The following is a 25,526-nucleotide window of genomic DNA, read 5'->3' on the forward strand; positions in this document are numbered from 1 at the left end:
AAATTAAGTACAATTAAACACATTCTTATGTACATGGAAAAATTATGCGCTTCCAATTGGCTGCAACTGAGTGCATTTTTCATGTAACACAAATGTAGAATTATAAACAAGTGCAAAGTTGGAACACAAGAAAGTGTTAAATCATAAATGGTCATGTGTCTTGACTCTCTTTGCTGCTTTTTTCATGTAAATTACTGATAAGTATAATACCATGATTTCTCATGCAATATAGCATTAATTGAATTAAGCACTTGTTAAGTTTTCAAAAACTACAAATTACACTTGCTTTTTGTTCTCTAATGCAAATGAATTTTGTTTTCTGTGAAGAATTTATTAGTGCTTGATTAACACCAAATTACTCTCACTTGAAAATATCATTACCTGAACATGATTAATTCAAAATGCTGTTAAGCCTTGGATTAAATAAGAACTGACTAAGTCTTCTGGGCATTTCTTATGATCAACATAATGATTTATTGAAGTCCTGAGATTTTTCTCCCTTTTTCGAAACTGCGTGAATTGGTATTAATTCAAAGATTTCCTATAGTAGACAGTAAATTAGTGATTACATAGAGGCTAATTTGCACTGCCCTTTTAAGACTTTAAAGCCCTACATAATTATTTCTGAATATTGTTGTAATTCATCTCTCTTGATGTTCCAAAATTTGTCACTATGTATTTCGTGTTATTTGCTAATTAAATCCCAAAACTAAATAAACGTTAATAATCTCTCCCTCAGACAGTTATAGCCACTATGGCTTCTTTGATGAACCCTGTTTTGTTTCAAAAGATCACCAAAGGCATGTAATGAGCACACACCCATCATGTTTATTTCCTCTGGATGCAGGCTGTCAGGTAAACCTGTCTCTTTCTCTTTGGTTACTGGACCCCTGTCAGGTAAACCTGTCCCTTTCTCCTTGGTTACTGGACCTCTGTCAGGTAAACCTGTCCCTTTCTCCTTGGTTACTTATATCACAACGGTTACTGGCCTAACCAGCCTTCCCTTATTCATTATCATCATGACAGATTAAAACCAATTATATGAGTTCATGGAGACAGAGCCAGCCTCATTGCGGACCTTATTCATTATCATCATGACAGATTAAAACCAATTACATGAGTTCATGGAGACAGAGCTGCCAGCCTCATTGCGGACCTTATTCATTATTATCATGACAGATTAAAACCAATTATATGAGTTCATGGAGACAGAGCCAGCCTCATTGCGGACCTTAATTATTCATTATCATCATGACAGATTAAAACCAATTATATGAGTTCATGGAGACAGAGCCAGCCTCATTGACCAGTGCTTTAAGAATTGAGGCCCTTAAGAAATTTAAATGTTGTTAAAAATAAACGAATCTCAAGAAAAAGAGATTGGTTAAAAGTCTATTGTTTAATAATATACCTGTAATGATGGAGCTAATTGTCACTGAAACTTAAGAAGAAATTAAATCAGGTCAGTGATTTTCCATCCCCTCTAGTAATTCCCTTAACTTACATGGGTTAATGGAGTCTGTAGTAAATGATGGGAAAATGTGGTGTATTGCTTACCTAAAACAACAACTGTACAAAGTCATGTACATGTAGGTATAACTCAATTTCCCCTTCTAATAATTGGCTCAAAGGCTTCTCTGTTTTTTAATGTTTCTTATGATATAGCTGGAGATGCAAATTAATACTGTAGCAGAAACCAAAGTAAATTAAAATTATAACTTTTTTTATAAAAGGTATTACTCAGCTATGACTTTCCTAATTGACAACTAAACCATTGAACCAATTAAACTGTTCTCAAATATAAATTTGATCCTATTTTTTTAACTCTTTGTTACACTAGAATGTAGTATGTTATTTTTCTGAGTATTGACTCATGGTAAAAGTTGTCTGTTGCAGTTAAGTGTTATAACTAAATTTAGAAATTTCTTCTAGATTCTGTAAGATACTTGATGCAAGAGCAGTACATTGATGAGCTTGTGTTCAAATGCTTGATATTGGAATGTGATTTGGGAAGTGCATTAAATCGCCTGATAACACAACCAGGAAAATTTTCCAGTATCTATCACAAAGCATTTGGGGAATTCATGCTAGCTTTTTTTTTTCAATGTCTCACATTATTTTTCAGAGTGTTTTTTTATAGAGTCAATTTATATAGTCAGAGATACAGGGAATTTTGGATGGTGTAATCTGCCTGAATTGCTCTTTAACTAGTTCCCAAAAAAGGCAAATTTAAAGAGAGGAAAAAAACCTGGACAGTGGTCTAATTGGGATGTGTTGTGGGTTTAGATCCATTACTTACAATAACTAAGCAATGGAATTAACTGCAAGCAAATCAAACCACCAATTAACAATTTCTTTTCTACTGATTGGTGGCTCATTTTGTGAACATGTTCGTTCTAGTTTTGACAGTTTCTCCCTGGACATAGTCAAGAGCTTTTTTGTGGTGGACACTAAATGAGTATCATCAAGCAGTGAAGCTGTGTGCATAATGAGAATGTTGTTGGCAGAGCCATACACAATTTAGCTCCTTTCAGAAAATTGTAATGTCACCCAAGTATTATAGTCTTCTAATCACTTGTGAGAATTTTCTTTAATTTTTTTGTAACTTAGTGTTGACTTCAACTTAGCTCATTTCCTATTAATTTTTATTACTGAACATGCATATATATATGGCCCTTTTCAGTCTGGTGAATACTTGTGCACCTTGTAAAAACAAAATATCATTTATGAATGCTAGATAATAATTTTATAGATTTACAAGGTAGACATAGTCTAAAAATTTCTTCAAAATGTTGTTGCAGTTACTCCCAAATCAAAGAGGCCTAGCATTGTAAGGAAAAGGAAATTTGACACAGCTTTCGTATCATAAAGTAACAACATGATAGTAAAGGTATATTTTATTATTGCTCTATATGGAAGAGGTTGGTGAAGGAGTGAATACATTCATCATTTGTAAGCCTCTGACTGCATATCACTTGTTTCCTCAAAATCATAGTTTTCCCAGCTCATAACCAAGTTGAAGATCAGAGTAAGTGGGCTCATTAATTGTAGAAACCTGTCTGCTAAATGTGTTTAGCACATGTTTTGTTTACTAACAGATTAATTGTGAGGTTCTGGATTTTTAGCTCCTTTAAATGATACTTCTTCAATGTGAACCAAGAGTCAGGGTGCTAGTTAGACATCAAAGTGAGTTGGCTGCTTGTTGATATAATGTAGTGTACTTGAAGATTTACAGGATAGTTGGGGCAGCTTGTAAATGAAACATTGCAGCAGGTTAATACATTGTGACTGTTTTGTTTGCATTCAGTTGGCAATATTATGTTGACTGCACAGTGTTAATAATACTGCCATATACTTGAGAAGAACTTTTCAGATTACTCCTGCCTGTAGTTTTGCAGTGTACATGTATGTGATGTTTTAAGCAATACAGAATCCCTCTAATTCCTTGTTTAAACCAGGTGCTGGAGCAGCAAGTCTTAAAGATCGGCAGAGTCCAGCTTCAAGTAGGGGTTTACCTTCAGTTTCATCATCTTTACATGGTTATGATAACACAACAAGTGTACATAGTCACATTCATCCACTCTTGATTTCTTCATCACCTAGGCTATTATGAGAAGTGTACTGTGGCTCACTTAGCAGAACAGCTGATGTCATGTGGTTTGTATCACACACAGCTGCTACCAGAACATCCATTTCACTTAATTATCCTCATGTTACAAATGGAAATAGTAATGTTCATGTAAACAAAGACAGAGGTGACCCAGGGAGCACTGTTATGTCTAGTGGGTTTATGCAAAGGGATAACTGGCAACCTTCAGTGCTTACAAAAGAAGAGGACAAGAAGCAGGCCATGGATGAAATTCCACAAGATATTTCCTGTAGGGAAACAAACAGAGGCAGAAAAAAACTGTGATGGAGCCAGTGAGTGCTAATTCCAATGATGAAATCAATCAATCTGGAAAAAAGACCCCACAGACAAAAGCTGATAAAAGTGATTGGAGAACCCAAGAAAAGAATGTGAATGAAGAAATTTACTCCCAATGGTAAGCTCATTCTCAGCTTTTGGTACCATAACAAAACTGAAAATTATTTATTGGAAATGTTGGTAGTTTTCTTAAGATGCAAGACTGCATTCACATTACCAGAGCTTAGAGCTGACTGTATATCCAACCCACACAAATTTTGTGTACTGGTATATGCTAAGTTTGCAAGTGAAAAACTACTCAAGTAAAATTTACTCCATGTTTGAGCAAAAATGAAAGTAGCTGCCCCATCAATGAAAATTCAGCATAATAATTCAGGTATCTCATACTATCAACCCTAATACTTTTACTCACTGCCAACAGTTTTGAAATTAGTGAAAATGCAGCCAGTGCCAAGGGGGTATTAGTAGGACCCTTTAGATACATGCATCTAATATATTAAATTACACATATATGCAGTGAGTTACTACCGTGGTCTCAATCTGGTTTGTTCTGACTTTTTTACAATTTTTTTCTAGTGGGATATGGGTGAATACAATTGACTTCTGCCAAATCAAACTTGGTATTTCTGGTGTTACTTTGAGTTCTCTTTTCCAATCCTTTTTTGTCTTCATACATGATAAGAGCTGGAAATTCAACACCACATAGAAGGGTTTCACTGTAAACATGGAAGAAGTCTGGAGAAAATTGGGATGGGCATTAGATATGGAAATACTAGATTACATGCAGGAAAGTGTTGACTATCAATAAATATCAGACACTATTGAGCAGTGAGGTACTGTAAGTTACAGTAATATTGGTTTCTGATCAGTGAGTACTGACTGAATGTACCTAATAAGAACCTGATCTTGGTTGTCCAACTCAGTCGTCTTCTTTGTCTGAACTCCAATAATATCAGTCTATTATTAACTAAAACAATAAGCTGACATGTTTTTGGTTATTTAGTATTTGTCTAAAGCTGAACATTAAATAAAGGTGATACTTCTTGACTGAAAAGAAAGAAACCAAGGTCTAAAATAACAACTGTAAGATCAGTCCTCCTGTCCTTTTTTATAACAGCTTTTTAATTATTATCAATAATTAATTGCAACTTTTGAGAAGTCAGACCCAGTACTTTGAATACTACTTTTCTGGTCAAATATAGGGAGCGAATCACAAAGTCATGGCACTGGTTGCGGCAACTTGTCCCAAACCGTAATCCATATGCAGACATTAGGCCACTGTATTTGAGATGTGTGTTGCATATTTTCACCACTGCTGGAATTACCATGGTCCCCTCTTACAACAGATCAACAAGGTATGCACAGTTGTATGAATGTTATCGTATGACCAAGTGAAAAGAAAGTTACATTTGGTTATTAGCTAAACAGGTTACATTCAGAAGTCTTAATATATTCAATGTATTCTCTCAGAGGAGACGAACCCCCAAGAAAAAGGACTGAAAAAACGGAGAAGGAACAAGGATGGCCAAGTTTTAATAGAAGAACAAACCTAAGTTTGACCTACACAATACTACCCAGCAGCATGAAATATGAATTTTTTTTATCTTATTTTGAGGAAATTAAAAAAGTCTTTAGCCATGGTGTCTCTCACTGTTATATTTCATCAAGAGTATAAGCCAGTGTTAATTTTGAAATTTTTGACATAACATTAAATTTTCTTCCCTTCAAGCCTTCTTTTGACATTTTTTTGACATTCTGACATGGGCTGTACTTTTTCTTGCAAGCTCAATTTATGCTCTCCAGCTCGATTAACCCTTTAGTTACCAAGTTTCTGAGAGGTAATTTACTGCGACCGCACCTAGTCACAAAAACTGGGAAATAACTTTTTAGTGTCAATCAATACCACCCCCATAACTATATATCACAGTAATCATCAGAAATTGATCTTTCACTTGCACTATATTTCAGCACAATTTATCAAAAAAATAGGCTATCCCCTAGCCAATTTATTCATGAATCAAAATTTCAGTGAGCAACAATCATGAACACTACATGATCATTCTTGAGTGCTTTTAATGACACCTTTCTAATTTTATGCTGAGTAAAAGGGCACACCTTTGCACTTTAGAATACTGAAAACCTTACTGAAATATGTTAAATAACCATGAAGTTATGCCCTTTTTTATGGCGGCGAGTGGAAAAAAATAAAAAGCCTCGGCAACAGGTAACTTATCTATTCCTACCAAACCTCCAACTTTGTGTCAGTTGCTGTCACAAAAAAACTTCCTTTCTGGAGTTGATAACCCCCAAAGGTTTTGGATAATCACTCACAGGTTGTTATTTACATGCACAAGATTTATCTGCCTTTGAATAATGGATCAAACAAGTCATGAGCATTGATGAGCTTGTATTGTTGCATTCATCATTAACACTCTTTAGAAGTTTCTATGTTTTTCAGAAGGAAAGCTAATAAAACAATGTAACATAAAATGAGAATTCATGATTGTGTTCTGATCTTAAGCATTTAGTCAGTATTCCACTCTGGTGTGCCACATATTCCAACAAGACTTCTGCTTGTTGACACAAAGTGGAACTTTACAAACTTCACACTGCACTGCAGACTTCTTGCAGGGTCATTTTTCACTGTAAACAAACGAAAGAAAAAGAATATAGTTTCAAAAAATATAAAGAAAGCAATGAACAAATCATATCCGCTAAGAACAAGTAAAAACGTCTTGAAATCATTGAATTTCAAAGAAAAACACTGAAATGCTAACCTTCACTCGCATCTGAATTGTGCTCACTGCTGCCAGAAGCCTCTCGTTCCTCATAACCTAAATCTTCTTCACTTTCCTCACTCCATTCTGAAATGTCACCTTAACTTTCATCGGAGTTTTCATCATCGGAACCACCTCTAACACATTTTCTTATCACCTCAGCTAGAGGAATACTTCCGGACGCCATTTTTAAAAGCCACGTACACAACAAATGTCTCCTTCCCTTTCAAAAACGCTGTTGAAGTCACTAAAACTACTCGAAAACGATTTCAAAATGAATGCCAGGCATTTAACTTTCCCATAATACACTCAGCTCCTGCCTGAGTAACCAGGTCTGATATTAATAATTCAAAATGGCTGTCAGGGCCAAAATCGTACAAATTTGTACGACTGGTAACTAAAGGGTTAAAGAAAATGGCTGCGACAAAAAGAATACATTATCATCTGTCAACAACAAACATATGAAACATATGTGTGTATTGGGAAACACCACTTGGGTGCAGAATATCATGTAAAATTTGGCCCAATATTTAGCATTACATGTCCACTGTTCATTACAACAGTTGTGTTATATTGTTAATAATGATAAGAGAACAACCAAGGAAGCCTATATTCATATAATTTTACTTTTGAAATATAATCATAATTCTCAACAGACATTTTCCCATTGGGAGAGACCTTGTGGCATTCTGATCTTTTGATTATGCATTAAGAACTTGATTCACATTGTTGCTCTAGATACATCAATAGACATGGTGTTTGCTTTGAAACGGGATTTCTCATCACTGAATAAAGTCACCATTTCCCTTGAGGACATGGAGTAGAAAGTTATGGAAGTTCTTACAAATGAAAGAAAAGCATTTGAAAGTTGTGACGATCGCTCGCGCATGTTATCAAATACCATCATACTATTCGTGGTATGTATCGCCTCTGTGATAGAATAATTATGACTGTGTGTATCGGGTGTTGATCTTTCGCATTAAAGGCAGCTCTTTGGTTTCTGCTTGATATAATGTAGTTGTCCGTTGCCGTTCAGCGCTCGTTACAGAAGTAGGGAAGAGCAGTCATGAAAATTGTATAACTAGAGCATTTAAATTTCCAGAGTAAATGTCCGCTGTTCTCACTTGCTTTTGAAAAGTCTTAACATTTACAGGAATCCATTTTTATTTGCGTGGTGTAACGTTAAACCAAACACACAACTAAGTGGCAGCTTGAAGTATTTTAACGAAATGTTTTGTAAACAAAATAGTGGGGAAATCAAAAGGGCAGGCCGGAAAATATAACTACAAATTAATAAGGTTCAACAGTGTGGTTAATTACAATTTCTTTTATTACAGTTCAAGTAATTTTTTAATTCTTAATTACTTATCCAGCAAGAACTTTTAGGAAATAAAATTTATGTGTTATATTTCTTCCTTGTTGAGTTTGTAACTTTGAGACCCTACACCCTTAATGAGTAAAGACGTACATGTATGCTTTTCAAACCTCTAAATAGATCTGACTGAATTTTATGTTAGCAGTCTTATGATAAATACGCACTTGAAATAAATAAAACGTTATTGAATAGAAGGGATGAAAATCATTACATCTCAGAAATACTTCTGAAGTAAAACTGAGACAATTAAAAGGTTTAAAACTAACAACAGTGAGACTAAACAAGCCAACTAATATTCTACCAATGACCACATAATATTACATTCCGGTCCAAGCAGTCTTGCGTCTAAAACACAATAGTGTCTCTTTCCGATTGTTGGCAAGACCATAACCCTGAAGACATTTCTCAATGCGATCCATACCGCTGGTTCATGACATAAAAACCGATGCACAGGTCACAGCGTTACAGTGTCCTTGTTTAGATATTCGATGTAAGCGACATACATCAGACTCAAAAAATCAGGATTCCCCGGTGTAGTTGTTGCTTCGCGTGTGTGCATAATTCCGTCAGTGCGTGCTTGTACATGCGTGCGGATGGTTATACTTACATTATTGAATGCCGTATGGTTCTCCTGATCAGCTCAATTGGTTAGAGCGCCGGATTGTGTTGTGCGAGAGGTCGAGGGTTCGAGCCCCGGCCGGACCAATACTCGTGGTCCTAAAATAACTGAGGAGAATTTGCTACCTTTCTATAACATCAATGAATTGGATAGATATTCTAGTCTTCTCGGATAAGGACGAATAATTGGAGTTCCCGTCTCCTGCAGGGTTAGGGATAGGAGACATTAATTTCCCACGCCCGAGAATTACTGTGTGATGGATGTCCTCCCCTGGGGTGGGATGTGTGGCGGGGAAAAGGTGAGGTCGTTACATGGACTTAAGACTTTCACTTTGTACAGAAGCACCACTGACATCAGCAAAAATACCCCAAACTTGAGAGACATGGCAGATAAATCTAAGTAAAATAGACTAAAGAAATTATACGTTAGCCCATGCATTTCAGTTCTGTTGCTATTCTTCTTATTGCGAAGAAAACATATAAGTAGCAACATTAATGAATGTATGCCGTAAAATTAAGTGAAGCATTGGCAAAATCGCAGGGGGTTAATGGCTCCAAACATAACTAAATATGATGATACAATCTTGCGGAACTATGAACAACTTGAAACAGCGATATATGTATATCAAAAACCAACTGAAAGATCGTTACTTTTGTCTATTTTCCTCCTCGTGTTTTCAAAAACGGAGCTTACATTTCCGAGAAAAAATTGGAGCTGTCTTCGCAAAAAGCTCAAGCAAATAAAATGCCTCTCAATTCTCGATAAAGAAGTTGTTTAATGACATTGAACATCTCATTAGACATGCACCAGTAACAAAATTACCGATTTGATTGCATTCCGAAGCCCATTCAGTTTGCTCAAGAGGCCATGATATCTTGCAGAGCGCTTAGCTTCATGATGTTTATTCAAGTGTCTCAAATAAGGTCCTTATTTCTAAATATACCCTTTTGCGGATTTACACCAAGAAGTAAACTTGTTACTGAGGGTTTATGCAGGAAACCGTAAACTAAAAAATACTGTAGCACTGAACGTTTTTGTTAATTGTAGTAGAAATAAAATCAAGAGTCTTGAATGGAAATTAAGATAGAAAGAAAGGTTGGTGACATTCTCGAGTGATAATCCTGAAAGGGTATGCCTTCTGATAATTATCGGGTCATCACTGATGGCTGTAAGGTTGTCATTAGACATTGTTATTTTATTATAATAGAGCAGTCAGTTGTTACTGCAAGGTAGATAACTACTTGAGTCATTAAAAAAATAGCCCAATGGGAAACTAATAAATGCAAGTAAGCACAACTTTCCTACTCTATCGCTGGTGCAAGCAACCAAAAAGTGTGCATCAGTAACTTTCCCTCTAAGTACAACTGGAACAATTCTTTGTTGTAGTCATTATGTCTTCAACAGCTGAGTGCAAATGTAATCCATCTTGGAGAGCCTAAACGTCTGGCTTTATACGAGGCTTTCGTTTCCATCCTTGTCACTCGGGCATGGCATCAACCTTTCTTTCTTGCTCACATTCAGCTTATGACAAAATCTGTTGGTTTGCACACTAGAAACTTCTCACAAGGCTCGCCAAGATGATTACAAGGATAGCTTTTTGAGAATATTGGCGGTTATTACGAACTGCAAAAGGTTCAAGTTGTAGGACCTTCTTGCTTTATCACAAAAGAGCAGTCCATTATTGTTACTGCAAGGTACATGATTGAGTTCTTTAGAACTAGCCTTAACTGATAAACTGATACATGCATAGAAGCATATTTATATAGTTTTCTAGCTCTATCACTGCATGCAACAAGATATCTGTCTAATCATCGTGTGTTCAATGGCTCATTACCGAAGTAATTTTCCATCTTGGCAAGCTTAGTGAAAAGCTCCTACAGTGTGCAAACCAACAGTTTCCATCATAAGAAGCGTGACTAATAAATGTTATATGCGTATTTAGAATTGAGTATAGAAATAATCAAAAGAAGAACCCTAAACTGAGAAATGCAGAGTAGTGCAGGTCTTTTGGTCGTGCGATATGTCTCAGTGCTCAAGTTAGAAAGATGTAGTGTAATATTTTGAAAACAGTTTACACCGGGAACAGTGGTTCGTTCGATCAGCTCAAACTATTTTTTAAGGTAAAAGGAAAAACCTTGACTGCTGAACTAGTTATGAATGTCGGTTTAACGTGTATTACTTTCACCACATCTCAAGACAACTGACTCAAAAATCTTTTTAAATCCGTTATTGAAAATTTGGCTCACGCGAGATGCATCGACGACAGAGTAGGAAATCTGTGTTTTCCTTAATACTCGCAATTAGCGAGCAGAACTTACTTATGTGCATGGTACATTGTATGATTAGGTGCCATCCATGGTCAATCACTTGAAATTTCTTTTGCACGTAGCGGTGCAAATTGGGTCCAATCGACATGCATCAATGACAGAGTTGGAAAGCTGTGCTTTCCTTTAACAGTTATAATTAGCGAGCAGAACTTACTTATGTGGTGCATTGTGTGATTGGGTGCCACTCATGATCATGAATTGAATTGAAAAGGAGCTACTGGTACTCCGCTCTGGTATAACTGACCCAAACTATGATGCAAAGTAGATTGAGCTAACTAGCGAGGCATTGTTTCGCTCTTAGAACATAATCAGAGGTTTAGGTAATTTAGGTAAGAATAAATTTCCAACTTGAGGCCAGCTGCCTTAAGAATTTTTTTTCTTGGGAAATTATCTATTATCTGTTTAGTGAGACAAGAGCGCCAGGGGCATTATTCTCACATGTTTCCAACTTGGTAGTCCTACCATGCGGTTGCGGCGTTTCCAAGAGGAAAGTTCAAGTCCGTTTATTCCTTAATGCTATGCGGCATTTCTTTAATGCTATGCAGACTAGAAAAACTGGAAATTAAGAGATTAACCCTGATTTTTTTCATATGCAATTTCTTATTTTGTATTTTGTGTAAGAATGAGAAGAACTTTTGTCCAAGGTGCAAATCCTTATGAATCGCACCCCATTCTCTGATTTATATTTTTACTATTCCATGCGTCCACCGGACTGAAAAGTACACCTACTTATTCTCTTAGATAGGACTTTCATAGAGTGCATCAAAACTCCCGCTATTTATCCGAAGATTACTTTTGAAGCTGAACGGTTTTTGTTTTGCGAAGTTATATGCCCGCGCCAAGTCGTTTACATAGCCTTAAAGGTCGGAGAAACTGAAATAGATTTGATTAAAAATTGTTAATCCCCGACTTAATATAAGCAGCAATGAGCAAAATTATTGCAGAAAACCACTGCTTTCCACCTCTTTTGTTGATGCATTTCATTAAGCCAAATTTGTGTCACATCAACAAATATATTCCATGTTGCCTTGCATTTGCCAGATTACATAATGTGGTGAAAAGAAAAAAGTTGTAGAAGATGCGTGGCTGACTGTAAGTCACTGATGTTCGTATCACATTTTGCCTTCTTCTATGATCTGTTACTAAACAGACACGGGCTTAAGTGGAATCTGTTTTTTCAGTGTGTAATAAAAAGCAAGTTGTTTGTTTGTGGTGACGCCATCTACGCCTCAGTCTTCTAATAAGTCATTAGTTACAACCAATGAACTTGCAAGAGGTCAGTCTGATATGATGGTATTATTATCAACTGGCTAAGGCTATTTTCTTTGTGATGAACGTTTCCGGCTTTCCGCTAAGAAAGTTCTGCCACAATGCCTTTGATCATTTACTCGTCTCAGAAATAAAATTAATTTCCTGCTATCTCAGGAAATGTGAGAGATTAGCTGCTTTAAAATGAGCAAGGTCACCCTTCAAAATAAAGAGAGAGATTTTACATGCAACGGCGCATAAACTGAGGTTTTCAGAATTTCCCTGGGGACTCCTACGGCCATTAGCATTTCGGCCACGAGAGTGCGGAGTTATCCGATTTGCTAATTCCACATGCGGCGGCTTTTACGCGAATGAGAATAGACTGCTTATTTCAGTCTAAAACTATCTAGGTGATACTAAGTCTGTCAAATTTGGAGTACTCTTTTTGGTGCTAATGGACATGTATGGCACTTGGCTGTAGATGTAAGTAGAAACATTCGCACGCTCATATACACAAATACACAAACAAAATTTTTCCCAGACGCTCTGTGCACAACGCTTATGCTGAATAATCCTCTTTTTTTCAAATCTATAATTTCTCAAGTTTCTTGAAAATCCCAAGCTTGTACCACTATACTATTATTAATTTGTCTCAGACCCAGGGTCTATGAGAAAGATAAAAGAGCAACTAATTCAAGGTAACTTGAAACTCGTCACAAGACACCATTCGTGTCTCAATTTTGAGTATTTAAGGCTTTTCATGTTGGCAGAGGCTTCGTTAATCATTGCATACTCTCGTTCGTTCGCTGATAAAGGAATGCAAGGACAAGCATAACTTACTTACTTACTTCGCACCTCATAAGTCTTGAAATTAGTGGAAAAAGAGGTCGAGGAGAGGCAGAAGTCAGCGAATCGGAACTGATACTAAACCGGGCGGGACGTATTCGTATGTTAAGAGAGGATGATAAAGAGGCTTTCACCATCTGCCCCAAACATAGAAAACACTTAACTACTGACTGGCCTGGTCGTAACAATTACATTTGTTCTTATCCGGCTCATCAGGGGTTGAAAAAGCGACTTAGTCTCCCCAGGCGTGTTAATGCAAAAATATCCGCAGAAATATTTGTTGAGTTCAAGGAGATCGTTCCTATCGGAGCAAGTGAGTGAAGACTTCTCTTTATACGTTTAGTTAATTCTCGCGTACCCCCTTGTTGTTTAGGTTATGGGACGTCTGATACGTGAGGTTCATTGCACTGTTCTTTCATGTGCAAGTAATTTAGTTTTTTAGATGCATGTAATATTGAGCTAAAGTAAACAACACAAAACCATATAAAGGTGACTCACTAATAGTACACGAGTTAAAAAAAATATATGCCAATAGAATAAAAGACGCTGATAGAATAAAGCGAAGTTGATAACGTTCACGCTTATCAAAAACCAATCTTATCTAAAAGTTATTTTAAACTAGCTGTTTGTGTGCGTGCCTTATGGAGTCTGCGAATTATGCCTCATATAAAAATTGGACTGGTGAGAGTATTATCAGTTATATGTTAAACTCTCAACACAAACTTTTCGGTAAACATTCATTATGTCAATATAAAAATTAAAACAAAAAATACTGTTGGTGTAGCAAAAATTTTGTGATCTTCTTGCATTGTTCATTTCCACTAAAGTGTCTTAAAGGGAGGAGTACGGGTGTGGCACTTTAAAATGAGCAGGCTTCAGTTCTTATTGTTTTCTGTTGTTGATTACTCTTGATAGCAATCTGCACAAGTTTTAGGCTGAAACACTATAAAAAGCGCGAGAAAAGTGAGACTGAAGTGATTGATTTTGATGTACATTTGGATGAAGGCATGGAACAGGTCAGCTTAATAGCATTGTATAAAGTCCAGTCCTGAACGAAAGCGAGGGTTGACTTACTAATTACTCGAGTTTACGAGAAGTCTACATTAGATAGTTGAAGCTGTCGAGGAAAGTTAAATTGGGAAAACAATGTGATTTTGCAGCTATAAAAACACGTGAACAAAGGGATTTGAACCCAAGCAGTCCTAGAAGACCAGTCTGACCCCCTAAGTTCTAACCCAAGGGGGATAGCCAAGTCCATGTTCGTATAACGTTTGTTTTGACGAGAAATCCTCGTCAAAAATTTGACATGACGGGATTGGAACTCACGATGACCCCATCTTGAAGATGTAATGGTCTTACCAACTGAAGCAACTGAAATATTTTCTTCTATGATGGGCTGCATATTTTATGCTATTGTTTACATTATTTATCTTCTGAGGAATAACAGACCATTTCCGAGTTCACTAGGGCCTCTCCATCAAACGAGGTTAAGTGATCAGCCTTAAACATGGAAATGATTTTTCATTCTCATGCTCATGCAAATGAAACTCATTTTTACAAGAAAGGTTGTGCACTTGGCCTCATTTTGAAAGTGAGGGTTTTTTGGAACTTGGAGTTAGCCTATTTAAATGGTGTTTATGTAGTAAGGAATAGTTTATAAAAAACATGGGTTCGTTTACATGAGTTAAAATGTACAAAATAAATAGCGTTATAATCTACGACTAAGCTCCACAGCGGGAAAAAAAGGCAGAAAACGAGAGAAAACAGAGCGCCACCCTTTGCCCTTCCCAGACTGCCGCTTGGCTCGCTTCATTCGCCGATTTATTTTCGCCCTTACTGATCTGACATTTCGTTTTTCCCCCACTGCGGAGGCTGGTCCCAGGCTACTGACGTTAGGATTCATTAATCCACTGCCTAGTTAGATGTCATCAACTAGTTTGCTGTGATCTGAGAACTGACCAATAATGAAACTTCAGAATAGAGAAGAAGTGCTTTCAATGTAACTAGATATAATCGTAGTATTATAAAGGCGGAGATTGCCAATCCGTGTCAATGAATTAAACTATTGGACTAATGCGTGGCTAGTAATCGTTATTTATTATGCATCTATTTTTTTCTTAACATGAAGCTGGTGTACAGCCCTCTTCAGGGCAAAGCTTTGTGACAACTCCAGGAAAAATGAGGAGGTAGAATTCAGTGGAATGTGAAGTTACCATGATTAAGATGTTCAGCCACTTAGCGAGGACGCAGACGAGATTCTGTTGTCTCAGGCCTCTCAAATCAGCGGTCCTAAGGAAGAAGTAAGCATTTGGTGCGACGAGAAGGAAATCCAAAATCAGAGACGACAGGCACTCAACGATGCCCTGGGAAACCTGACAAGTGGACGCTTTAGTCCCATCCTTTCTACTTTAAATGGCTCATGGAACGATATCTCACCTACCCAGAAAAAGGACTATTTTCGCGAGGCCAGGGAAGCTGTTGCAGTTGCGCTGTCAGTCATTAGTCCTGGGCTAGAAAAAGACCTTTGGAAATGTATCCAAAATTATATAGACATAATCGAGAGGGACGAGAGTAGCTCATCCAAAAGAAAGCATTTCGACACAAACACTGGGCTCATTGATGTCTTGATCAAAGCTTATGATCAAGCGGAGTCCTGGCAAACTAAACGCCAGATCCTATCTCTTTTCGCAAATGACTTCAGCCGCAGAGAATTCCAAACGTTAATACCTGGTTTAACTAAGTGGAGAATTGACCAGGCTCGTCAGCATGCCACGAGGCAGGAAAAGGACAAGTTGTTCCCGAACAAACAATCTTCCGAAAAAGAATTGATCAGGGAAAGTTGATCATTTCATTAGCTATATTTCACAACCACAGCTGCATCAAGATGTTACATTTCGAACAAAAACTCTTAATTTTGACTCTGGCGAACGCATTATAATTGCGGCTGTTGTGCGGACCTTGATTCCCTCCAGAATTATCGAACAGTACACAAGCTACTGTAGAGAGCAGCAGTTTGAGCCGGCAAGCACATGTCCTCTGTTTAGAATGCTCGACATTCGCTCGGCGTCGATGCAGAGGTCCCTTTATGGGCTTGATAACATTAGAGCGGAAGGGACTGAAACATCTGACAACCTGCGCGCAATCGTCCACACTTAAGTGGAAAACGGGGCAGAGGAGCATTGGGCTGAAAAAATGCGACGAGACTTGAAAGAGGCAAAAAGATATTTGAAGACGGACTGTAAAATTCAACGCACATGGGTAGAAATGAAAACAACAGCGACCATTGTACCGTTCATACCCTAAGCGACCTGGAGAATCCTGACTTCTATGAAGACGGTCCACACTCCCATGACATTCACTGTGATAGATGTGACTCCCTTGATTCGAATTTCCGCGACACACTAAAGAAGATCGATGAGTTAGTCATCAGCGACGAAACGAGAGCAAGAATAAACTTCGAGAATAAGGAGCACTCTCGAGCAGTCCAAGTCTGGAAAGCACATTTACTTCGTTCTGTTAATCAGGAAGAAGCAAAACAGAATTCTCTTACTCAGCTTGACGAAGAAACATGCTTGATTATCATGGACTGGGCGAAGAAATATCTGCCGCAGCATTACAGGTAGCAGATGTCTGAGTTCTTTGGAAAACGGGGTAGAGGAGGGCAAATGTCAAGTTGAATGCTTTGTGCATCTCTTCTACACTTGCAAGCAAAACAGCTTTACGGTTATGTCAGTCATTGAGCATCTACTCAACACCATCAAGATTGAGTATCCTTCAGTTAACAAAGCTTCTTTATGATCAGATAACGCTGGTTGTTATCACAGTGGGCCCTTGATCCTCAGCCCTCCGTACATCGGGACAAGATCTGGTGTAATACCATTACGCTACGACTTTTCCGACCCCGAAGCCGAAAAGATATTTGCGACCGGAAAACTGCCCCCATGAAAGCTCACATCAAGAGATGGGTGAATGAGAGGCATGACGTGATAACTGCAGAAAATATGAAAGAGGCTTTAGAATCCCGCGGTGGCCTCAAGGGCTGTAGAGTAGCTGTTGTACAAGCTGATACCACTAAGTAGGTTGGCGTGGAAAACAAAATGCCTGGAATCAGCCTTCTGAACAACTTCTTAATTGAGGAAAGGGGAGTCCGTGCTTGGAAAGCTTACAATGTTGGTCCAGGTTGTTTCATTCCGCATGAAAAAGGAATTATCGAAAGGCAAGAGGACACTGGAATGAAAGTAATTCAGCCTTTTGGTGCCAGAACGAAAGAACGAAATTTTCCCGAGCACGGAAACTGGATGTGTTCTCAGTTTTAAAACACTCGAGGAGGTTTAACAACACATGGATCCAGGAAAACACATAAGAGAGTTGGAATCGGAGTCCCTGTATGATAGTATCAGTAAAAAATTTGGCCGAGAGGCTTACTGGCGTTAATGTAGCCGGCTTTCATGAAACTGGAACTTACTCCGGAGAAGAGCTAGGCTTTTCATATCCCTCTTCGAGCAAAAAAGATCAACAGCCAATATTAATGGGATGGGCACTTAAAACGGCAAAGAAGCCGTCGAGAATGGAGGCTCATGTAAAAACGTATTTGGTCCAGAAGTTTGACACAAGCTGCAGAACTGGCCAAAAGGCAGATCCGGTTCAGGTCGCTCGAGAAATGAAAATTGTAAAGGACGGTGCTGGACATTTGCTGTTCACCCCACAGCAATGGAGAACAGCAGAGCAGGTAAATAACTTTTTCTCATGGCTATCAGCAGTCCAGCGACAGACACAAATGGAAAAAGATACTAGTGAAAATCCTACGAGCCAGGAATTTACGGAGGAGGATCCGGATTTAGAAGCGGTAGAAAATGAAATTGCGCTTGAGAATCTACGTATAGCAGTAAACCTTCAAGTGACTGCGCCTCAGCATCCTATTGTTGTCCGAAATAGGAACTTGTGCGAAATTTCAAAAGCGAAGAAACTCAACATACAGAAAGTAGTTGAGCTCAGAGAAATGTGCGAAAGTCTTCAATTAGAGGTCTCGGGTTCACTAGCGAGAAAGAAATCATTCATCGAGTCCTTAAGTTCGTACGCTAAAGTAATGTTGCACCTGTTTCACGCGTGCGGAAAATAAGCGTTAACGCGAATGCCATCGTTAATTCTATGACCCACTCTCTTGATTTTTTTCCAATATATGATTAAATATTACGGATTAGTGCGCAGCCTGCAATGGAGACCTGTGGTGTCTTTCGAAATAGCCCTAAGCAGTAAATACTTTGTTAAGAGTCAGAAGAAACTTTGAGTTTTACCTTACCTACAATTTACTTTCGTATTTTCAGAGTTAAAATGTGATATCAACCAGACAGTAGAAAGTATTTTAAGTCTTGTTTTATTTTGTTTGCATGCAGTTCGCTTCCAATCAGAAAAAAATTCCGATTCCATTTGTTGTTAACGGTGTCTGATTAGCTAGGGGACTCTGCAAAGCGCGGACCGGATAGATACGGATGGTGGATGCGGATAGAAAAATGCAGATGAAAAATCGCGGATGGAAAAATGCGGATAGAAAAAAAAATCGGTTTGAAAAAAAAAAAAAACAACAACAACATTAAACATGTCATTACAGTCGAACCCCGCTATGTCGAACTGGGTTAAATTCAAGTCCCAAGTCCCGCTATTTCGAACAAAAATCGACTTCCCTAAGATTTACCCTTCCTTTACGCCTCTCCAATGTTATTTCGAAAGCCCGCTATCTCGAGCTTTTTTCTATTTCTCTTGGGGGTTCGAAATAGCGAGGCCGGTTCGATTATAAAATTTTCCAGCTTTTCTCAATTTTTCCTTCCAGATCATTCCATTAAAGACATAGAACTCATTCCATTAGAACTTGGCATTAATTCAGACAGAGATAGACCCTATGGAATGAACCGAGGCGATGTAATTTAATCTTATAACGTGTATTTTTATGATACTTCTTTATACTTGTTTTTTTTTCTATTGTATTCCTCCACCTATCATATTTTATTTCTTAGTTTAGTATTATTTTTATACTGTTACAGTCTTTTCCATTCTCACTTAGGTTTTGTTGGAAGACTAGTTTTGTCTAGTCGAAATATTGGGCTAATATAATATATTATTAAAAATCCATAGCTATCCGATCAGCCTTGCTTTCAATCTCAAATATTACTTTATATCGCTGATCCTGATCTACAAAAAGATTCGGCTTTCCCTCGCCGCTGATTTTCCGAGTGGTCCTTCCAAGAATTCTTCGGATTGTAGACGATGGATGGAAAAAAATTGAGGGTAAACCAAAATAGTAAGAATTAAAAGATTGGAAAATCAGCAAAAAACAAATTGCTGATTTAAAATAATACAGTTTGTTCAGGAAGTTAGAAAGCACCAGCCAAATTGAAAATAACAAAACCATTAGTGTAACAGTAACTCACCGTGTGATCTCAAAAACAGGCAACTCCCCGCTTTCTGAAACAGAAGTTTCGACCACGACTTCCATCATGACAGACGTCAACATGAAAGAGTGGCAGCGTTTCATGAACGAGAGCATTGATTGATTTGTATTGTGACACAGGCAGCCCAAGCTCATTACTGGAAGTACAGACGTGACTCTTGCAGTGTTGCGCAATGTTTATTTATAAAGGTTCGTATGGAATGTCATCGGTTTACCTTAAAAGAGAGAAAAAATGACATGTTTTGAAATAAAATTGACTTACCTTATTGCCTTGTTGTATTCTTTGTTGATTACCAGCGTCTCAGGCCATTTTGAAGTGTTTTCGATCGGCGAGTTAGTGCTCAGTTTGGTATTTTAGCAGTGGAACAATGGTAAATCCGAGGGAAATTGATTTTTGTTCGAGATAGCGGGACTTGAATTTAACCGAGTTTGACATAGCGGGGTTCGACTGTAATGACGGGTTTAATGGGCAGTTGGTTTTTTTTTTTGTTCTTCTTTTCCAACCACTTTTTTTTCCCTCCACATTTTCCATCCGAAATTTTTCATCCGCATTTTTCTATCCGCACCCGCCATGCGCATCTATCCGGTTCGCGTTTTACAGAATCCCGATTAGTTAGTATCAAGGACTTATTAGAGGTGCCGTTGAGAATGAAATATGCAGAAAACCTTGTTTAAAGCACGTGGCCTTGGAAAGTTTAACTAAGGATATTGGGTGAACTCACTTGCAACAATAGGAACTATTCTTGATATGTCATCTGTTATTAACGACAAAGTCATTTTTACTGCCAGGCTAGTCTGAAACCTTTGTTACGCTTTAACAATCGACACTGACTGATTTTCTGCTTGGAAAAAAAACAAAAGAAAAACAAATTATAACGATATTTATTTAAGTGTAAAAACTCTGTGTCTGATAGAACTTGAAGACTTACATTTGGGCATTAAATTTATTATGAGGCAAAAGCAAGTGAAAAAATCACGGCTTAAAAATAGTTCCTAACAGTTGGCACCACTACAGATGTAAACAAGAAGGCTACTCTGATATATTTATATTTTTACCTTAATGAATTGACACCGTCTTTCAGATCACCCTCATACTATTAGCTTTGAATGGTTTTTCTTATGCTTGTAATGGTCGAACTCTGCGGAGAACAAATCTGCGGGTATTCACTGCCGCGTGCCACATAAATTATTTTTAGCGGGGAAAAGAATCAGTGGGTAATTAAACAACCTGATTACCTCTGCTGGACACTGTCTAGTAAATTTACGATTTACCGTCCAGAAAAAAAATTTTGTATATCATTTCTTCTCTCAAAATTTGGCGGGAAAAATTTTTGGTGAATAGCATTTTCATGTAACTTTCGACGTCGGCCTTAGCGATTTACTTTGAGAAACAAATTTTATGTTAGCGGTATTCTAATAAAGGTACAACAGGCTATTGATCCAATAATCTTCTTTAAAAGTAAACCACGCACGTTTGAAAAATAGCCCTGCGAAAATGGCAAAAATTTGGCTCACATTCGTTATCAATTCAGTGCTAATACTAAGTGCGACATGGAAAACATAGCGTTTAGCAAAAGAGACATTGTTAGACTTCAATCAGTTCATTGTGGGTTGAAAGTGTGAAAAAACCTATGGTAAGTTTTTCTCACTTAACGTTCTTTCATATAGGGTCGACAAAAGTTGGCTGAAAATCACTCAATTTGATGCCCGTGGATAGCCCTGATTACAGAAAGGATTTTATCTTGAAATAAAAAACCCACCAACTTCTGAAAATACCACTGTTGATAATCTTTTCAGTTAGCTATTATATGGTAATAAGGGGGAGGGCAAACGCCGACCTCGAACGTTTGCTCCTGCCCGGTTTTCTTTGACAATGAAACTTAAGACCATGGGAACTCGAGCAGAAGCTGTGGACATTTATTCAGCTGTGCATTGCTCCTTAGGCGGACCAAGCTAGTTGAATCTCAATTTGTAAGATTTCCTTCAAAATCAAGATATGTGGTTATAACTAGAAAAATTAAAAGATCGTGTCTTGATTTGATTGTCTTTGAAACTCTAAAAGAAGCACTTTGCTTGAAATTTATGCTCACCTTTTTTGAGTGCGGAACATTGCTCGCAGGACGATCGGTTAATACCATGTTAAAACAGAAAATTCTTTGACGCGCTTAAAGAAACGGTAGTTACGATAATAATGTCCATAATGATGAAGATGGAAACGAAGTTTATTAAAGTGATTAGCTAACAATAAGACGTAGACAGGACTTGCAAAGCGAAGCGACAGAAATCTTACACAGAACACAGATGCGCTCACGCATAGGTTGGTGATAAGTAACTGTAGTGCACATTTTAGTAATATGACAATAAATACTTTGCGGTTGGCACACAGAATGCAAGACTCTCTGTGAAACTGTACTATTGTCTCCCTTATATAAAAATTTCAGTCTTGCTATTAGGCTGAGCCACCAATATTGCAGAATCGTATCTTAGGCTTAGAACAGAATGTAACACCAGCGGATAGGAAGTATCACTACTAGCTACTTCCTCCGGATTGCATGATACATATACTAGTCCATTGTAGTCCATTGTAGTCCATTGCAGGTTCAGCAGGGGATCGCTGCAGGTTACCAGTAGCACTGGACTTCATCAAGGGCAGTGTAAAGGCCTAGTACAGACGCAGAACTTCCTAAACTACCTCCAGTCACCTCACACGGCCCGAATGCATCTGAAAATTCGTCAACGAGACAGAAAAAAAAGCCCTGTAGCCAGCCAAGCTATTTAAGTTGCTTAGCCTAGCTATAAGGGTGAGGACAGTGTAAGGGGCACAAAGGAACATTATTTAGATTTATCTTCTCATGCTTAGCTGTTGTTGAAGTGAGGTTCATAGAGATAAACTGTAGTTTTTACCCTTTCGATTAACATCATTATCAGAGTGAAAGTATTTAGCGTCTTATAGAAAAGGCGGAAAGGGTCACACGTCGGCTTCTCAAGATCGAACGGACACTGCAGAGAAATCTCAAGCTCAACGATTCATTCAAAATAGCTTTTAGTGCCATTCCTCTATCTCCTTCCCAGTCCTCGGCGGGCAAGAACTCGTACATTCTAATTTAACACGTTTTTGTTATTCAAATTTTTAAACCTGAAAAAAAAAAAGAAAATTTTCTTAACCACTGTTACAGTAATGTCATAAAGAAGAAGAAAGTGGCCCTTCACCTCAGACCAGCCTTAAAATATCAAACTAGTCACTCAAATCTTCCCTCCCCTGTATTATTTGTCCCTCGGATATCTAACCATTGGAATACCTATACATTGCGTCTCTACAACTTTTATCAAGCAGTTTTAAAAGTATAAAAGAGCGGATTTTAAATCGTCCCAAACATATGACTGGTTGATATGGATTTTACTAATATTTCTTATTAAATGAGTGGTTGATCTACCAGCGGGTAAGTCGGAGTTTCTATTCGATCGATACTTTTACGGGTTTACTTTATACATTTGTAACAGCCCATGTTGCTACCACAGAAAAAGTCTTCAACCAGGTTATGAGTTGCTTTAATTGTAAATTGACTTGTAACCTGTGGTTGATGGTTTTTTTTTTGTATATATGCAGCTTAAATCATAAAACTTTCTTTTTTAACTTGAAAGTTTTTTCCATTTTTTTCCAAGGTACTCGTACTCTTAGGGTTTCTGCCATCTCAGAGAAGACAGAGTATGTCTCTAGTTAGGAAGACCGTTACAGTTAACTTGCGTGGACTGTGCTTCGTGCTTGCGTGTTTATGGAGATTTATAGGCGCGTGAGTGTCTGTGTGTAACATTTTAACGTGTTACCTTTTCGCGATTCGCGTTAGGGTTATAGTGAAAGGTTATTGGAAACCAGCGGGTTAAAAATGCTTTATCTGTCCTCACGTCGAAAGATTTGTGTTGCTTGAAGAGGCATTCAAAAGCAGTGGTGCCCAAAACTTAATCAATAATGCACACGCTTCCATGAGTAGGAATAAGTTGTCAATTTTGAATACATGTATTGGCTGAAAGCACGTCAATAAAAGCCAAACAATGCGGATGTTGGGTGGGAACTCATTTTCTCTGTCAACTTTCATGCTTGCCACCACTGTTTGACATTTTACTGGCTGACGATGTTATAGTTTCGTAGCGATACTCACTTAGTAAGTAAGAAGGTAAGTATGGCCTGGTTTATACGTCGCATTAGAGACGAATTTAATTCACACGAATTTAATTCCAGCAATTTTCTTCGACACTAAAGCGACGTCTAAACGAGTTAAATTCGTCTGGCAAATTAAATTCATCCTAGACGTTTTATCCGTGTGCCCCAGACGGATAAAACGTCCGAAATGCGTGTCAGTTTTATACGTCGCTTTTCAGTCGCATCGAAGTAAATGCATACATTATTTTTCGACGACAGAAATTATTCCACCGGTTAATTTTAAGCCCACGCTTATAGTTTTCACCTGCATGGCATGCGTAAGGGAGAAGAGTTCCCGCGAAAATAGAAAACATGGCGACTGCTGGAGCCCTTTTCCGAAAAACGTTCAGTCAGACTCGTTGGTCATGCGAGGCTAAAACGAAATACAGTTGTATTTCATGTGACAGACCCGTGTGTGTTCGTTTGGAATGTTCTGTGGCTCAACTGGATGAGTACGCGGAGGGATGGGAGCTGGGGAAGCGAGTTGGGTACTGTCTTCCTTGTGCAAGAATTTATACACGAACATCCACTCCTCGGAGCCCAGAAGCATCTATCTTGGTAAATTGGTAGATGAAACATCTTCGCTATCGAAACAAAATGATCAAGATTCAGATTTAAGCAGTGACAGCGAGGAAAAGGAGCCACAAGTCCCCAACAAGAAACGCAGAAAGCAGCCTGAAGATGGTCATAGCGAGAGCCCTGAGGAAACCGCGGTAAAAGTGAAGAAGCATGGTAGAAAAGCAACGTGGTTGGAGACCCAGATGACCGACATGGTAAACATAATCGTCGATGACGACAACATTCTTCGGAAGCTGGTTTTCACGAAAACCAAGAAAGCATACAACACTGAGGTTTATCAGTCTGTGTTAAATAAACTGAACGAACAATGCGAAGATTCATTCCCATTCACAGTAGAGCAGATGAGAACCAAGTTTAAATGGTGTGTAGCCACATGCAAGAGGATCTGTCTGACCGTAAAGACAGCAAGTGGAGTGAAGAGGCTGACTGACGAGAAAGGATATGGGAAGTGATTCGACTCACTCTACCCTATAGTAAAGTCACGTGATTCATGTCAGCCTGAGCAAGCTCGTGAACCTTCAGCCAATGAGAGTAGTGCCAAAGAAATCATTGAGAATGGGAGCAGTGATTACAGTACTGTCCAAGGAGCCTCCTGAGAAGAGCATGTTTGTACCAGTTAAGAAGAAAGGTAGAAAACATAAATTAGACCAAATTGCATCAACTGTAGATTTAATAAGATCTGTAATTGAGAATGACCCAACGAAACACCTCTTGGAAGGCATTCACGAGGAGATGAAACTAGCAAGAGAACAAGAGAAAAGGTATCTGGACATACTGTTGGGTTCAGGTCACCACCCCTTCCAACAGTATCAACATCATGGTGGATATAGCAACGCACCTATGTTTTCCAACAATGGTGTGCCTGGAAACCAAACTCAGACAGGGATTATGTACCCCCCTGAGACTGCTGATGGTTTCACTCAATACTTTTATTGACTCCGGTTTTCTGACACTCGCATGTTTAAGAATTTGTTGAACAAAAAATGCAAGATCTATTTCTGTTGCACTTTCTACTTGGTTTAGGCTTATACTTCTCATGAAAACAGTGATTTTGAAAAGAGCGAATACTCCTTAAACAACATTGGAGGACTTTGTTAATATGTTTTATTTTGTTTCATTAACAAACATCTGTTGCAAATGTAATATTTTAAAGAACTCAAAACAGCTATGAAGCAACAATAAAGTTT

At 38.1% G+C, this 25,526-nt stretch overlaps 1 long non-coding RNA gene and 2 pseudogenes across 2 annotated transcripts; 2 read left to right on the forward strand and 1 right to left on the reverse strand.

The window, feature by feature from the left end:
- Positions 1–2,761: 2,761 nt before the first annotated feature.
- LOC111342646 (uncharacterized) lies at positions 2,762–5,737 on the forward strand (annotated as a pseudogene). Its single transcript, XR_015999633.1, has 4 exons — positions 2,762–3,186; positions 3,459–4,043; positions 5,128–5,280; positions 5,396–5,737. The product of XR_015999633.1 is annotated as an uncharacterized LOC111342646 (transcript).
- A 161-nt stretch (positions 5,738–5,898) lies between these two features.
- Positions 5,899–7,112, reverse strand: LOC111330750 (uncharacterized). The gene is made up of 2 exons (XR_015999744.1): positions 6,703–7,112; positions 5,899–6,568 (listed from the first exon to the last, which is right to left on the reverse strand). It is a non-coding gene; the product is annotated as an uncharacterized LOC111330750 (long non-coding RNA).
- A 1,580-nt stretch (positions 7,113–8,692) lies between these two features.
- On the forward strand, positions 8,693–18,242 carry LOC148742434 (uncharacterized; annotated as a pseudogene).
- Positions 18,243–25,526: the final 7,284 nt, after the last annotated feature.

The sequence above is a fragment of the Stylophora pistillata genome, chromosome 1 (genome assembly GCF_964205215.1).
Source record: "Stylophora pistillata chromosome 1, jaStyPist1.2, whole genome shotgun sequence".
Lineage (NCBI taxonomy): Eukaryota > Metazoa > Cnidaria > Anthozoa > Scleractinia > Pocilloporidae > Stylophora > Stylophora pistillata.